Source organism: Muntiacus reevesi, chromosome 1 (assembly GCF_963930625.1).
Source record: "Muntiacus reevesi chromosome 1, mMunRee1.1, whole genome shotgun sequence".
Classification (NCBI taxonomy): Eukaryota; Metazoa; Chordata; class Mammalia; order Artiodactyla; family Cervidae; genus Muntiacus; species Muntiacus reevesi.
Genome location: NC_089249.1, coordinates 80,798,081 through 80,813,910, shown reverse-complemented (window position 1 = coordinate 80,813,910; position 15,830 = coordinate 80,798,081). Strand labels below are relative to the sequence as shown.

At 44.9% G+C, this 15,830-nt stretch overlaps 1 pseudogene; it reads left to right on the top strand.

The window, feature by feature from the left end:
- The first annotated feature begins 7,729 nt into the window (after positions 1–7,729).
- On the top strand, positions 7,730–8,857 carry LOC136161809 (protein transport protein Sec23B pseudogene; annotated as a pseudogene).
- The last annotated feature ends 6,973 nt before the right edge of the window (positions 8,858–15,830 follow it).

Sequence of the window (15,830 nt, the reverse complement as noted above, 5' to 3'; positions counted from 1 at the left end):
TTACGGTTTGCTTTTTTTAAATTGTCGTACAGTTGACATGTGGCGCTATGTATGTAAGATGTACAATGTGTTGATTTGACACATGTATAGATTGCAATGTGATGACCACTGTAGCTTTGGCTAACATCACTACCATGTCGCATAGTCACTGCCATTATTTATTTATTTATTTATTTTGTGGTGAGAACATTTAAGATCTAGTCTCTTAGCAACTTCAAAGTATATTGTGATACAGTTTACAATATCACTATGCTGTGCATTACCTCTAGAACTTACTCATCTTCTAGTTGCAAGTTTGTACTCTTTAACATCTCCCAGATTCCCACTTCCAACCACCCCCCCAAGTTCCTAGTAACCACTGTTCTATTCTGTGTTTCTATGACTTAAGCTTTTTCAGTTTAAGTGACATTTTTATGGTATTTGTCTTTGTGTTTCTGACATCTCAGTATAATCCCCTCAGGTTTATTCATGTTGTCACAAATAGAAGGATTTCCCTCTTCTTCATGGCTGAATAATAAATATTTCACTGCACATATGCACCACATTTTCTTGATCCATTCATCTGCTGATGGGCACTTAGGTTGCCTCCATATCTTGGCTATTGTGAATAATGCTGTAAGAAATATGGGAGTGCAGATAACTGTTTTTAGTGAATTTGTTTATTTATTTATTTTTGGATGTGCTAGGTCTTTGTTGCTGCATTCTGGCTTTCTCCAGTTGCAGCGAGGGGTAGCTACTTTCTAGTTGTCACATGTGGGTTCAATAGTTGCAGCTCCCCTGCTCTGGAGTGTGGGCTCTGTTGGTGCACAGGCTTAGTTGCCCTGTGGCACGTAGGATCTTTCTAGACCAGGGATAAAACCCATGTCCCCTGCATTGGCAGGTGGACTTTTAACACTGGACTCCCAGGGAAGTCTCAGATATCTTTTTGATATCCTGCTTTCCTTTCCTTGGGCGATAAGCCCATAAGTGAGATTACCAGATCATATGGTAGTTTTATATTTAATTTTTTGAGGAACTTCTATACTATTTTCCATAGTGGCAGAACCAATTTACATTCCCACCAATAGTGCACAAGTTTTTTCCCACATCCTTGCCAACACTTGCTAGTTCTTGTTTTTCTTTTTTTATTATAGCCTTTCTAACAAGTGTGAGACAATATCTCACTATAGTTTTGATGATTATTTCCCTGATGATTACTGATGTTTAATATCTTTTCATGATATTGAACTATGAATGATTGTTGGCTATTTAGAGGCCTTCCTTGGAAAAATGTCTATTACTTTTTCTTTGGAAATATGTCTATCAGATTTTGTTCTGTCACTGAGTTGTATGCATTTTTGAAATATATTTTGAGTACTAACCCCTTATCCAATAAAAAGTTTGCAAGTATTTTCTTCCATTTCATAGGTTGCTTTTCCATTTTGTTGATTATTTCTTGTGCTGTGCAGAAGCAGTTTTTAGTCTGATGCAGTCCCACTAGCTCTGTTTCTTGTGCTTTTGGTATCATATTCAAAAAGTTACTGCCAAAACCAATGTCAAAGAGCTTCTTCTCTGTTTTCTTTTAGGAGTTTTATGGTATCAGGTCCTATGTCTAAGTCTTTAACACATTTTGAGATAACTTTTGTGAGTGGTATAAGACAGAAGCCCAATTTCACTTTTGTGCATGCTATTAACTATTAACTATATTAATTATGCACTTTTGTGCATGCTAGTTTTCAAGCACCATTTTTATGATCTAATCCCCTAAGGACTCTTGGCCTGTCCACCACTTCTCAGACATGATACGCACAGAGTGAGCCAAAAGGCACTGTCATCTGAGGAACAAGCATAAGCTCTAGAGGCCGGCCTTCTCTGATCTGTGTGACCTTAGTCAAGTTGTTTGGGCTCCCTGAGCACTGATTTGTTTCTTTGAATAACAGGAGTAATAACCATCTGTTCTGTCCAATGGGGTCATTAGGAAGATTCAGATAAAATCATGAATGCAGAAACACCTTATAAATAGCAAAATACTCTCTGTAGGGAAAAGTATAAGTACTTTTTTTTTTTTTCCCTTGAGGAGAGGTACAAGTAGTGACTTGGCAATTCAGACAGACCCAGAGTGGTGGCAACCTGTCCATCTTACTCTATGGAATTTGTCAAGCCCTGATCTAAGACTCAGATAGCCTGGAGTTATAAGGCCAGAATAGGGGCCTGGAAATGCCCTGGCAACAATCCTGACACCTCTGTGCTTCCACTGGTCACGGACTACCATTAATAAAGGCAGTAGCAGTGATGACTAGAGTAAGAGTGGCTAACTGTTACTGAGTGATTCCTGCAAGCCAGGTCGGGGGCTAGGGGCTTTGTAGACATTATCTCAAGTGACCGTCATACAACTCTATGAGATGGACATTGTTATTGCCCCATTTTATGGATGAGGAAATAGGTTCAGAGAGGCCACATGGCTAGTAAGTGGCAGAACTGGGACACAAGCCCAGGCTGCATCTTTGTTTATCTTTGAGCATTTTCTCTGTCATCTTTTATCATCTCTTGTCATCTCTTCACCAAAGACATCCTGTCAGTATCAGACATGTAAGCCTTCAGTTCCAAATATCAACGAAAACAATTTAAATAAATTTGATCTCATTTTAGGTAATTAAACCATGTTCTGAACCTTTTTAAATCTAGGTGTGTGTATTAGTTTCACATTGATATTGTAATAAATTACCATAAACTTAGTGTCTTAAACTTAAGACAAATTTTGTAGGTCAGAAGTACAACAGGGGTCTTACTGCGCTAACACCAAGATGCTGGCAGCTGCGTTCCTGGAGGTGCTAGGGATAACCCACTTCCTTGCTGTTTCCAGCTTCCAGACACTGATCACAGTCCTTAGCTCGAGGCTGTTTACAAAGTGCATCACTCCAACCTCTGCTTCTACTGTCACATCTCTTCTTCTAACATCGACCCTCTTGCCTCCATAAAAAAGACTCATTGGGCCCACTCGGATAACCCAAGACAATTTTACCTTGTCCATATCCTTAAGCTAATCATATCTGCAGAGTCCTCTTTGCTATATATTTAAGGCAACCTATTTGTAGATTCTGGGGATGGTGCTGTGGCCATATTTGTGGGGAGAAGCAACTGTCTACAACAGCGTGTATCAGGGTTGTAGTGAGTAGTAACGATAAGACAGATAAATAATAAAATTATGGATGAGAGCAGCACTCAGTAAAGAATGCCTACTGAGATACTTCTCTGGTTAGTGTCTAGCAGAGGGAGGACTGATCTACAAAAGAGAGCAGGGGAAAGGCAGCCAGGCAGCAGATGCTTTCAACACTACCCTAATCTATCTAGGGCTGTAGTTTGGATGACCTGATGGGAACATCTAGTTTTGTTCACCATCAAAAGCTGAGGCCATTTTGTAATCCCCCTCCCACCAAGCATCTACAGGTTATGACTCAACTTCTTTGAGAAGTTTTCCTGCTGGAAGAGAATGCACCCACCTGGCCAACATTTGATACTCATGTACCTCTTGTAAATTGCCGTCATCAGTCTCTTGTGAGTTAGATGCAGTGACTCAGCATTGTCAGGACTGATAAGCTCAAAGGCATGGATGAGGAGGGGTAATCGAGGAAGTGCCACCCTTGGGAGGGTTCTTGGGGCCTGTCAGCTGGCCCAACCCTGGTGATGCCAGACACTGGCTTCTAGAGATAGGTACTTGATTCCTGGCTACTTAGAGCAACTAGCAGTGAGGATTATGTCCAACTTTTCTAAACATGAGATTTAGACAATGATTCACCATGTTTACTACTATTTTCAACCCAGGTTCAATAGCCACTTTTAACAAGGAAATTGTATAAAATAAAGCGTGTTAGAAAAAAAATCACAAGAAGCAATAAAATATTCAAGCAGCAAGGTGCTATGGTGGAGAGAGGGCTGGTAGTATGATTTGAATTCCAACGTTTAAGCTCCTGTGTGATCTGTGACAAACTTTTTTCCATCTCTGAGCCTCAGTTTCTTCATCTACATAGTAAGGGCCATGGTCTAAATCAGCGATTCTCAACTGGATGAGACATTAGAACCACTCAGGGAACTTTTGGAGGCTGTCAATGCCCAGGCCTTATTGGAGTTGGGAATCACTGTTTCTGAATGAACCAAGGTCTTTTCCACATCTTCTATCACTCTGTGAAAAGTTTGGAATTTTTCAATGAAAATCTGGGTCCTGGGATTTCCCTGGAAGTCCATTGGTTAAGACTGTACTTCCAATAAAGGGGACATGGGTTCAGTCCCTGTTTGGGGAACTAAGATCCCACATGCTGTGTGGTGCATCAAAAAAAATTTTTTTTTAAAATCTGGATTCAGATTTATTGGAGGCACCCATCCTCCTTACTGGATAGCAAATTCAACTGAACAAGGAAATTAAAATTGAGTGCATACTATCTACAAGGCACTAAACTAGATCCATTGGGATGCCTGCAATCAAAGATCTTACTGTGTGTTAGCTAGGTGGCCACATACTCAAATAATTATAGGTAAAAGGGAGTGGACATTGTTTCTTTTAAAATTCATCATACCCATGTATTAAATGAATAATTTCTTTTAGCTCTACTGGACTTCTTTTTCCAGGAATTCAGAGTCTGAGTTTTATATTTCTCTGCAAGGGGAGGGGGGGTTGGTGAGATGGATCCCCTGTTGCACAGAGCTCTGGCAGGTAAAGCAAGCTCCCTGGCTCCCACCTGGTGGTCTTCATTGAATATTCAGAAGTGACACAGCATCAGGTTCCACTTTTAATATTGACCGAGTGTTTACGATGTGCCAGATACTATTCCAAGAGTTTTATAGATGCTAACTCATGTAATCTGCAAGTGATCTTATTAGATAAACACTATTACCTTCCCCATATCCCAGATGGGACAGTGAGGCAGAGAGGTCTTGTCACTTGCCCAAGGTCACTTGCTGGTCAGTGGGGAGCTGGGACTGGACATTGGTCCTAGGACTCATGTTCCCAACCACTTATAAATGTATTCTGTGCCCTCCATGAAATGTTCCATGTCCACCCATAATAATACCCTCAAAGGATGAATAACATGGGAAATACTTATGTTAAAATGCTAGGTTAAAAAGTTAGCATGATAAACTCTTATAAAAGTATTTTATCATTGACTGGGTAAAGTCAAAACAAAACACACATCCTAAAAAACTATACACAGGGGAAAAGACTGTATATAAAATAATAAAAAGAGACTGGAAGGAAAATAGCAAAATATTAAGAATAATCAGAGGATGGGATTACAAGTGAATTAAAAATTCTTCCTGTTTGTATTTTTTCATAATGACTAAGCTTTCCCATAATCTCATTCCTCAGTGACAAGTAAGATGTTACTCTTTGAAATATACCCACTACTATAGATAAAATAGATAATTAACAAGAACCTGCTATCTATCTAGGGAATTCTACTCAGTTATCTGCAACTGTCTATGTGGGAGAAGAATCTAAAAAAATAGTGGATATATGTTTATGTGTAACTGATTCACTTTGCTATACACCTGAAACTAACACAGCATTGTAAATCAACTCTACTTCAATAAAAATCAAAGAAGATGACAAAAGCTCTCAAAGAACCACAGTAGAGCTAAGTTTTAATACTGCAAAAAAACAGTGTTGGTTTTAAAAATTAGCAGATCAGTAATTTGAAATTTTAAAATAACTTTTCTCATGGGTATAAGAGTATTCATAATGATAAGATTATTTTAAAACTAGCATTTAAAAAACATTTATTAATATATTATTCTTTTTTAAATATAAATTTATTTATTTTAATTGGAGGCTAATTACTTTACAATATTGTATTGGTTTTGCCATACGTGGACATGAATCTGCCACGGGTGTAATTTTTGTTGGCTGGGGCTGCAAATTGCATGATCAGTTAGGGCAGTTCCCCACTGATTTGTAAGCTGATTTGGGGGAGGGACTGAGGAACACTCTCCTCAGTTTCCAAAACACCCCACCATAGAGCCATCGAGCAGATGACCCACAAACTGCAGAACAACTATACCAAAGAAATTCTTGCACTGTTAAGAAAGTTTTAGGACCCACAACAGATTTCTCAACCTGGAGATCTGGCAAAGAGACTGAGAATCCCCAGGGAATTTGACTTTGGAGGCCAGTGGGATTTGACTACAGAACTTTCACAGGACTGGGAAAACAGACTTTTGGAGGGTACAAACAAAACCTTGTGTGCACCAGGAGCCAGGAGAAAGGAGCAGTGACCCCACAAGAGACTGAGCCAGACTTGCCTGTGAGTGTCTGAGTGGCAGAGGTGTGGGGCAACCATGACCTGTTGCAGGGTCAGGGACATTGAATACAACAGTGAGTGCACAAGTCCTTTTGAAGGAGGTCGCCATTATCTTCAATTAAGTGAAAGTTGCTCAGTCTTATCTGACTTTTTGCAACCCCATGGACTATACAATACAGTCCATGGAATTCTCTAGCCCAGAATACTGGAATGGGTAGCCTTTCACTTGTTCAGCAGATCTTCCCAACCCAGCGATCAAACCCAGGTCTCCCACATTGCAGATGGATTCTTTACCAACTGAGCTATCAGGGAAGCCCATTTTCTTCATTGGACTTCCCTTGTGGCTCCGCTGGTAAAGAATCCACTGGCAATGCGGGAGACCTGGGTTCAAGCCCTGGGTTGGGAAGATCCCCTGGGAAAGGGAAAGGCTACCCACTCCAGTATTCTGGCCTGGAGAATTCCATGGACTGCATGGGGTCACAAATGAGTGACTTTCACTTTTACTTCACCATAGTTTGGCCACAGGTCAAACAACATGGAGGGAACACAGCCTGACCCATCAACAGAAAATTGGATTAAAGATTTACTGAGCATGGCACCACCCACCAGAACAAGACCCAGTTTCCCCCAAAGTCAGTCACTCCCATCAAGAAGCCTCTTATCCTTATCCATCAGAGGGCAGACAGAATGAAAACCACAACCACAGAAAACTAACCAAACTGATCACAAGGACCACAGCCTTGTCTGACTCAATGAAACTATGAGCCATGCTGTGTAGGGCCACCCAAGACGGACTGGTCATGGTGGAGATTTATAACAAAATGTGGTCCCCTGGAGAACAGAAAGGCAAACCACTTTAGTATTCTTGTCTTGAGAATCCCATGAACAGTAATGAAAAGGCAAAAAGATATGACATGAAAGATGAACTCCCCAGGTCAGTAGGTGCCCAGTATGCTACTGGAGATCAGTGGAGAAATAACTACATAAAGAATGAAGAGCCTGAGCCAAAGTGAAAATAATGCTTGGTTGTGGATGTGACTGGTTTTGGAAGTTAAGTCCTATGCTGTAAAGTACAATATTGCATAGGAACCTGGAATGTTAGGTCCATGAATCAAGATAAATTGGAAGTGGTCAAACAGGAGATGGCAAGAGTGAACATCGACATTTTGGGAATCAGTGAACTAAAATGGACTGGAATGAGTGAATTTAACTCAGATGACCATTATATCTACTACTGTGGGCAAGAATCCCTTAGAAGAAGTGGAGTAGCCTTCATAGTGAACAATAGAGTCCAAAATGCAGTACTTGTTGCAACCTGAAAAATGACAGAATGATCTCTGCTCATTTTCAAGGTAAACCATTCAATATCACAGTAATCCTAGTCTATGTCCCAACCACTAATGCCAAAGCTGAACAATTCTATGAAGACTTAAAAGACCTTCTAGAGCTAACACCAAATGGCATTTGGCGTTACTTTGGAAGTGAAGACCTCAAGGGAGCTGAAAGTTGCGGAAGCCATTGGACGCTGTGTGTCTCTGAATGTGAAAGGACCGTGTATGTCAGAAAAAGAGCTTGGTGTCAGTGGCAAGAGACAGTGGAAAATCTGTGGCCTGGATCTCACAGCGACGCTCCGCATCTACTTTGAAGTAGTCACCCAGCACAGCGCCCGGATCCCGCAAGGAGGCCGAGGCGCCATCCAGGTCTTCACGCACTGCCAGCACTCCCGCACCCAGCGCGCATCCGTGTGACAGCCGTTGCCCGCAATTGGGCAGATGTGCAGAGACAGCTGAAGCACGTCCAAGCGGCGTTTGACCAGGAGCCGGTTGCGATGCTGATGGCGCGGCTGGGGGTGTTCTGAGCCGAGTTGGAGGAGGGGCCGGACGTGCTCCAGTGGCTGGGCCGACAGCTCATCCGGCTGTGTCAGAAGTTTGGACAGTATAACGAAGACCCCGTGTCATTTAGGTTATCAGATTCCTTCTCTCTATACCCTCAGTTCATGTTCCATCTTAGAAGGTCTCCACTCCTTCGTCTTCAACAACAGCCCTGACGAGTCGTCGTATTATCGGCACCACTTTGCCAGCAGGATCTCACCCAGCCCCTCATCATGATCCAGCCCATCCTGTATGCCTAGTCCTTCCACGGGCCCCCAGAGCCTGTGCTCCTGGACAGCAGCAGCTGTCAGAATTCTGTCAGAATTCTTGCTGACAGAATTCTGCTCACAGGTACTTTCTTCCAAATTGTCATTTATCTTAGTGAGACTATAGCCCAGTGGCGGAAAGCAGGCTACCAGGACATACCCGAGTGAAAACTTCAAGCACCTCCTGCAGGCGCCCCTGGAGGACCCACAGGAGATCCTGCAGACGCGGTTCCCGGTGCCACGGTACATCCACACGGAGCACAGGGGAAGCCAGACTCGATTTCTTTTGTCCAAAGTGACACCGTCTCAGACACACAATAACCTGCATGCTTGGGGACAGGAAACGGGAGCGCCCATCCTCACTGATGACGTTAGCCCGCCGGTGTTCATGGACCCTCTGAAGAAGCTGGCTGTCTCCAGTGCTTGTTGAGCTAAGGAGATGGGCAGCAAATGGAAGGAAACAGTCATTTTGTGTTCACAATTGTTTATAAAGGCTTAACATTCCTTTTGCTTTGTCAGTGGATTTTAACAAATAATCAAAGGAAGTGTTAGTCTTTAGATTTTCATTTATTTGTATTCCTTATCTGTGCTCTTTTCTTACTCCATACAATTATAAGGTCATAAACATTTTGGTATTGGTAGATGTTTATATGCTTTTTGTATCCTAACTTTTAGAGTCTGTATAAAATCAGAGCTAATGTATTTTGGCAACTTGCTTACATGAAAATCATAATGATCAGAAAGGCAATAAATCTGGATGAAGAAAAAAAAAGATGTCCTTTTCATCATAAGGGACTGGAATGCAAAAGCAGGAAGCCTCTTTTTATAGTGATGCTTAAATAACCTGCCTGAGTTTGCAGATCTGGGAACGGGTGCCAGACAGTCTGTCCAGCTTAGAGCTGAGGTGTTTCTCCATCTTACTTCCTCTCACTGCAGTTTTCATTGTGAATATGCCATATTTTGACTACCTTATCAGCTAACTAAACTTTGATGACTTTAATGGGGACCTAATTGCCCTCAGGACATTGTTTGTAGGGTTCCATCTCAGGCTTGCAAAACCTATGTCTTCCCCACCCGTCCCCGTCCACCAGGTTTTCTATACAAAAAGGATCTTCTCAGGCTGGACGCCCTTTCCTTAGAGTTGACCAGAACCCAGGCCTCACTTCTGGCAACTTCCACCAAAGTCTAGTTCTCCAACTTTACCCTTAGCATATACTTGGTCCCTGCCACCTCACCTTGGGCAGAGCACAGATGCCTTCTTTAGGACCACATGGGGAAAGAGAAGCCATTCCGAGACTTCTGCCCTTCCAAAGGGATTCTTATTGCTGAGGGCTCTTTGTGAGTTCTTTTGGTGGATCAAGTTCAGGTAAGGAGAGACGCCAACTGCCCACACCATCCATGGGGCCTGCCTAAAACAGCATCACTGAGACAGCTGGCATTCATAGTCCAGACTGTGGCGTCAGCTGGGCTTCCCTGGTGGCTCAGTGGTAAAGAATTTGCCTGCCAATGCAGGGATGCAAGGCCAATCTCCGGGTTGGGAAGATCCCCTGGAGAAGCAAACAGCAACTCACTCCAGTATTCTAGTCTGGGAAACCCCATGGACAGAGGAGCCTGGTGGGCTACAGTTCCTGGGACTGCAAAGGGTTGGACACAACTTAAGTGACTAAACAGCAGCAACAACATGGCATCATCTAAGAATGAAAAAGACATTAGATAGTTGGCCTGGTCTTGGCACTTTATTTTGGATCTGGATCTTTATTACAAAAGGTCCATTTAATTTCCACGGAGGGAATTTTTCCTCCATTTCCTATACCAAAGAGAAGTGAGTACTTCCCTTCGCAGAGGTCTAGAACCATATTGACTGAGCGTGGGAAATCAGGAGCATAGCAGAGCTGCTTGTGAGATTGATAGGCATTGAACGCATCATTATCTTAGTTAGAGGCCAGCAGTTCTCAGGGGATCTTCCTGTGGGTTAATACTTGACATACTTACGGAGGGAGGAATTGGGTCCTTGGGATGTGAGGGGAGGGTAGTCACCTGTGCCCCTTGTGAAAGATGCTATCAGCATCCTGCCCTTGGTTGGCATTGCCTGATGCCAGGTCAGAGCTGAACCTGTATAAAAGGCAGAAGCCTCAGACAGCACCTCAGTCCACCTGCCTCCAGGGTAACCTGCTCCAGTGTTGAACCAGGTAAAGGACCAGGAGGGACTCTTGGTGCTGGCGCTTTGGGCAGAGAGAATCCCTGGGTGGAGGCTGAAGACAGTCTTGAAGGAAGACAAGGAGAAAAGTGGATTTGGCAGGGAAGTTTCTGCTGGAAAGGGGAGGGAGGATTAGGAGAAGGGAAAGGATTGGCATCTTTTTGAAGTTGCAAAAAGTTCATTTGAAATTATGGAGTTCCTAGGTTGAAACTGTTTGCTTGTCTCTTGTAACTCATTTGGGGAGACTGGGTTTTAAAATCTGATCACCAAAAGAAGAAACCTTGTGAAATTATAGTTCGGTTTTAAATGTAAGGAAGTTATCTTGGGTTAGCTGAACTTAAAATTTCTCTGTTTTCTTACAGCTCCATTCAGTTCCTGCCAAGATGTCCTGCCAGCAAAACCAGCAGCAGTGCCAGCCCCCGCCCAAGTGTCCCCCCAAATGCCCACCCAAGTGTACTCCCAAGTGTCCTCCCAAGTGCCCAGCCCCGTGTCCCCCTCCAGTGTCTTCCTGCTGTGCCCCCAGCTCCGGGGGCTGCTGCAGCTCTGGGGGTGGAGGCTGCTGCCTGAGCCACCACAAGCTTCGCAGATCTCTTCGACGCCGACACCAGAGCTCTGGCTGCTGTGGCAGCGGCGGTGGCCAGCACTCTGGGGGCTCCGGCTGCTGCTCTGGGGGCTCCGGCTGCTGCTCTGGGGGCTGCTGCTCTGGGGGCTGCTCCTCGGGGGGCTGCTGCTGAACTGAGTCATGAAGACCACTGAAGAGTAACACTGCAGGATTCAAAGAGCTGACGACCTGCCCAGCCTGAGTCTTCTCTTTTCCTGGCTTGGAAGAGTGGAAGAAGAGAATGGAAGGACTTCAGAAACGCTCAGAACTTCCCTCTTCTTCCTGCCGTGTTCATTCCATGGTGAGGTCTAGAGGTGTAACCTCTGATACTCACTGGCCTGATTTCCCACTAGATATAGTTCTTTGGAGGACTCAGTATTGGAATTTGGGTTGTCGCTGTAACCATAAAGCTTTTTATTCCTGGTGTCACTGCCTCCTGATTGTTTTGTTCACCTCTCCCACTCCCCACCCACTGCCTCAAGCCATCTTCCCTCCCCTTTTTCTAAATACAAGTCAACACTTAAAAAATCAGTTTGGGAAACAGATTTTGCACCAAAACTACTTAGACCTCTGGGAGACAGCATTTCCTTTTCGGATCTGAAGGAGGGGATTTGAAGGAAAGAATCATGTTGGAGACCATTACTCTGACACAAGCTTCCCATGAGAAGGGTTGAGAACATGATTTTTCAAAAGGAGATGGTGGGACCCAGAAAAGTCACAGTGAGATGACTCTGGGAGGGTTTCTTTCCAGCATTGGTGATTATTTAAAAAAACAAAACAAAACACACAACTTTTATTTCCTAGTCACAGGCAATAAGATCATGTAAAGTGCTCATTCTGGGCCTCAGTGAATAAACACCTTTACTTTACTGATTATTATAATCCTGGGTGCTTCTGTTAATTGACTAGAAAGGAGAGCTGATGGAGGTTAGTTTCTGGGGGACAAGTTTAGGAGGTTGGTATTGAATTTCCGAGTCCATTTCCTCTGGCTCCTGAAAGCCAGAGTTCGAGTCTGAATAGGGAACCAAGAGGGGCTTCCCAGGTGGCTCAGTGGTAAGGAGTCCACCTGCCAGTGTAGGAGATGCAGGAGACTTGGGTTCAATCCCTGGGTCAGGTCAGGAAGATCCCTTGGAGAAGGAAATGGCAACCCACTCCAGAATTCTTGCCTGGGAAATCCCATCGACAGAGGAGCCAGGTGGGTTATAATCCACGGGGTTGCAAAGAGTCAGACATGACTAAGTGTCTGAACACACACCGACAAGGACTGCTTCCTCTGCACCCCTTTGGTTGGGGTGGCGTGGTGTGTGTGAGGAGGGGATGGAGGCAAAAGCCCGGGAGCTTCTGTCACTGGGTTGGGTTTTTCCTTTAAGAATAGGCTGATTTCTTCAGGAAAGACTCAAAAAGTTAGTGATAGAAATAATTCTGCATCAGCCTTTTATGTACAAGATGAACAATTAGCCCTTCCTTTGATAAGAATTAGCAGTGATAGGTAATGAATGTTAGTATATGAGGCTACAGCAAGTCCATACAATGAGCATGTACTTGCCCAAATCGTCTCCCAGAGGAGATTCTGTCTCCATCTTGTTACTTCATTACTTCCTTCTCTTTTCTACTATTGACCTCACCTCTCTAGTATCTCATCTGTACTCACTAACAGGTGGCCCTAGGTACATGCAACCTGTTAATCAGGCTCTAAAGCCATGTTGAACGAAATTGGTATCTTTTCGTGACTTACCTTTCCTTGTCTGCGCCCTCATGCCACACCCAGCTCACTCATTCCCAAACCTGTCTCACCATCAATTCTTGAATTCTTAATCTTGGATTTCTCTTTTTACCTTACATTCATGGTTGTGGGCAGCTGCACTGATTAAGAAGCAGTTCTGAAACCAGTTAACCTCCAAAGTCTCTCCCAATTCTTAAAAGTGCTTATTCTGTATGTGTGTGTCAGTTGCTCAGTTGTGTCTGACTCTTTGCAACACGTGAACTATAGCCTGCCAGGCTCCTCTGTCCATGAAGTTCTCCAGGCAGAATACTGGAGAAGATACCCTGGAGTGGGTAGCATTCCCTTCTCCAGGGGATCTTCCCAACCCAGGGATTGAACCTGTATCTCTTGCATTGCAGATGGATTCTTTACCATCTGAGACACCAGGGAAGCCCTGGTTATTCTAAAGGCACCATTTTTGATGGACACTTTGGACCTTGGGACAGGTCTCCTAACCTTCCTCCACCCTCTTTCTCCACACTTCCTTCCTTCCTTACTCTTTCTTTCCTTCCTTCCTCCTTCTCTTTTTCTTCCTCCCTTCCTTTTTCTTTCTTCTTCCCTTCTTTCTTTCTCTTCACATTGGGCAGTGGCCCCAGGGAGAACCTATCTTCAAAGGGAGTTTGAGATGAAGTCAGGAGCAGAAAGTCTCACAATCTGACTTAGTATTTGTCACCTGGACCAGCATCCTGTATGAATATTTCTTTTAGGTTCATCAGGGTTATATGGGGGTATGATAGATAACCTAACTATATTCACAGCTTTCCTGGTCTTAACTGTTACATAACTTTGCTTGGGTTTTTCTTCTTGCCTTCAGTAACAGAGAGAAATTGCCATAGGCACATCTCCACCATCATCTTCACTCAATCCCACCTGGAAGCATTTGGATGAAACCCACCAGGCTTTTCCCATAAAATTTGGTCTTCCTTGAGGGGCTAAGGACCAAGATCCTGAGAGATGTGAACCAAGATACCAAATGGACTACAAACGACCATCTAGATAGCTACCTTGGGATGAGTGTGTGAACAGGTGAACAGTGTGTGTGTGCGTGTGTGTGTGTGCGTGCTTGCACATGTGTGTTTATGTGTATGACTGTACACTGTAGAAAAGGGCAAAGAGAATAGGTCCCAAGAGAGGGCCAGACCTCTCCTCACTCGGGCCCCCAGGCCCTGTCTTAGCACACACAGCCCTCCCAGCTATGAACAGAGTCCTATTTGGAAAGTAAACATGCTGCAGCAATCCTGGCACCTCTGTGAGGTGACTTGAATACACACGTGCACCACCTCCGGGGCTACCTGAGTGATGAATGTCTCTGGGATGTGTCAGCTGACCATGTCTGTTGGGAAATGGGCCCCTCCCAAGAGCCAGTGCCTGGGTTCTTATAAAAGGTTCTCTGGCTGGACACTTCTCAATCCACTGCCTAGCAGGTGGCCCACTCCAGTTGGAAAACTAAGTGAGTCTTCCAGCGAAGCCAGGGTCTGGTAAGTCTCCAAGTGGAACTTGGGGGAGGAGGATGGGAAGAGTTGAAGACAGAGGGGAGGAGAAGGCAGAACATAGCTAGCAGGGAGATGTAGAAGGAAGACCCTGGAGAGTGCCCTGAGCTTCAAGTGAGCTGACCTTGCCTGGTGTCAGTGAGCACGTGGAAGCTGGATTGGGGGTGGGGGGACTGCGCGGTCACACGGCAAGTCTACAGCAGAGATGTGACTCTGCTAGAACCCAGGTCTTTGACTCCCTGGATGGGGATGTATTTCCATCCTTTGCCCCACTCTCCTTTTCCTTACGGTCATGGGGGATGACAGACATAGGCCAGGACATGCTTCTGGTGTTTGTGGATTCTTTAGACCCAAATGACTGGGACAGACAGATGCATGTGTGACTTGAGTATTTTCTAACTGTCGTCGTCGTTTAGTCACTTAGTCATGCCTGGCTCTTTGTGACCCCGTGGACTATAGCCCACCAGGCTCCTCTGTCCATGGGAATATCCAGGCACGAATACTGGAGTGGGTTGCCATTCCTCCTCCAGGGGATCTTCCCTGATTCAGGGATCTAACCTGAGTCTCCTGCTTGGCAGGTGGACTCTTGACCACTGAGCCACTGTGGAAACCCCATTAGTGTTAATGCAATGCTGATGGCTAGGGGAACACTTGAAGGCCTATGGCCACAGAGACATGGGAGAGGGGAAAAGAGACGGGAGAAGATTTTGGACTGAATCAGACAGAAAAATTGCCACAGTATCCTTTCTTTTCCACTGTAACGAACTTGGGTGGTCCTTACTCTAATCAGAGAAAATGGGAAACCATTGATTTCTTTTCATAGGCTGTGGCTACTGTAGGCAGGTTTTAACTCAGGGGAACTCACTCACTGGAATACCTGTTTGGGGGTTTTCCTTTGCTTCCCCTTTTTCTTGGTGTGTGTGTGTGTGTGTGTGTGTGTGTGTGTGTGTGTGTGTGTGTGTGTGTGTGTGTGTGTGTGTGTGTGTGTGTGTGTGTGTGTGTGTGTGTGTGTGCGTTTTCCTCGTGCTCACAAAGGCACATCTCAAAAGCCCTGTACAGAACTCTCATACGAAAAGCTGCTTATTTTTCAGGTTCTCCGTGACGATGTCCTCTCAGCAGAGCGCCAAAGGCTCTCCCAAGGGCTCTTCGCAGGGCCCCACCCCTTGTCCCGCCCCGGCGCCCGACACCTCCTCCTGCAGCTCTGGGTGCTGCGGGAACGGTTGCTGCGGGAATGGCTGCTGCGGCTCCAGCGGGGACTCCGGCTGCTGCGGGGACTGTGGCTGCGGCGGCTCCAGCTCCGTCGGTTGCTGCTGCTTCCCCAGGAGGCGCCGCCGGCAGGGTAGAAGCGGCTGCGGCTGCTGCGGAGGAAGC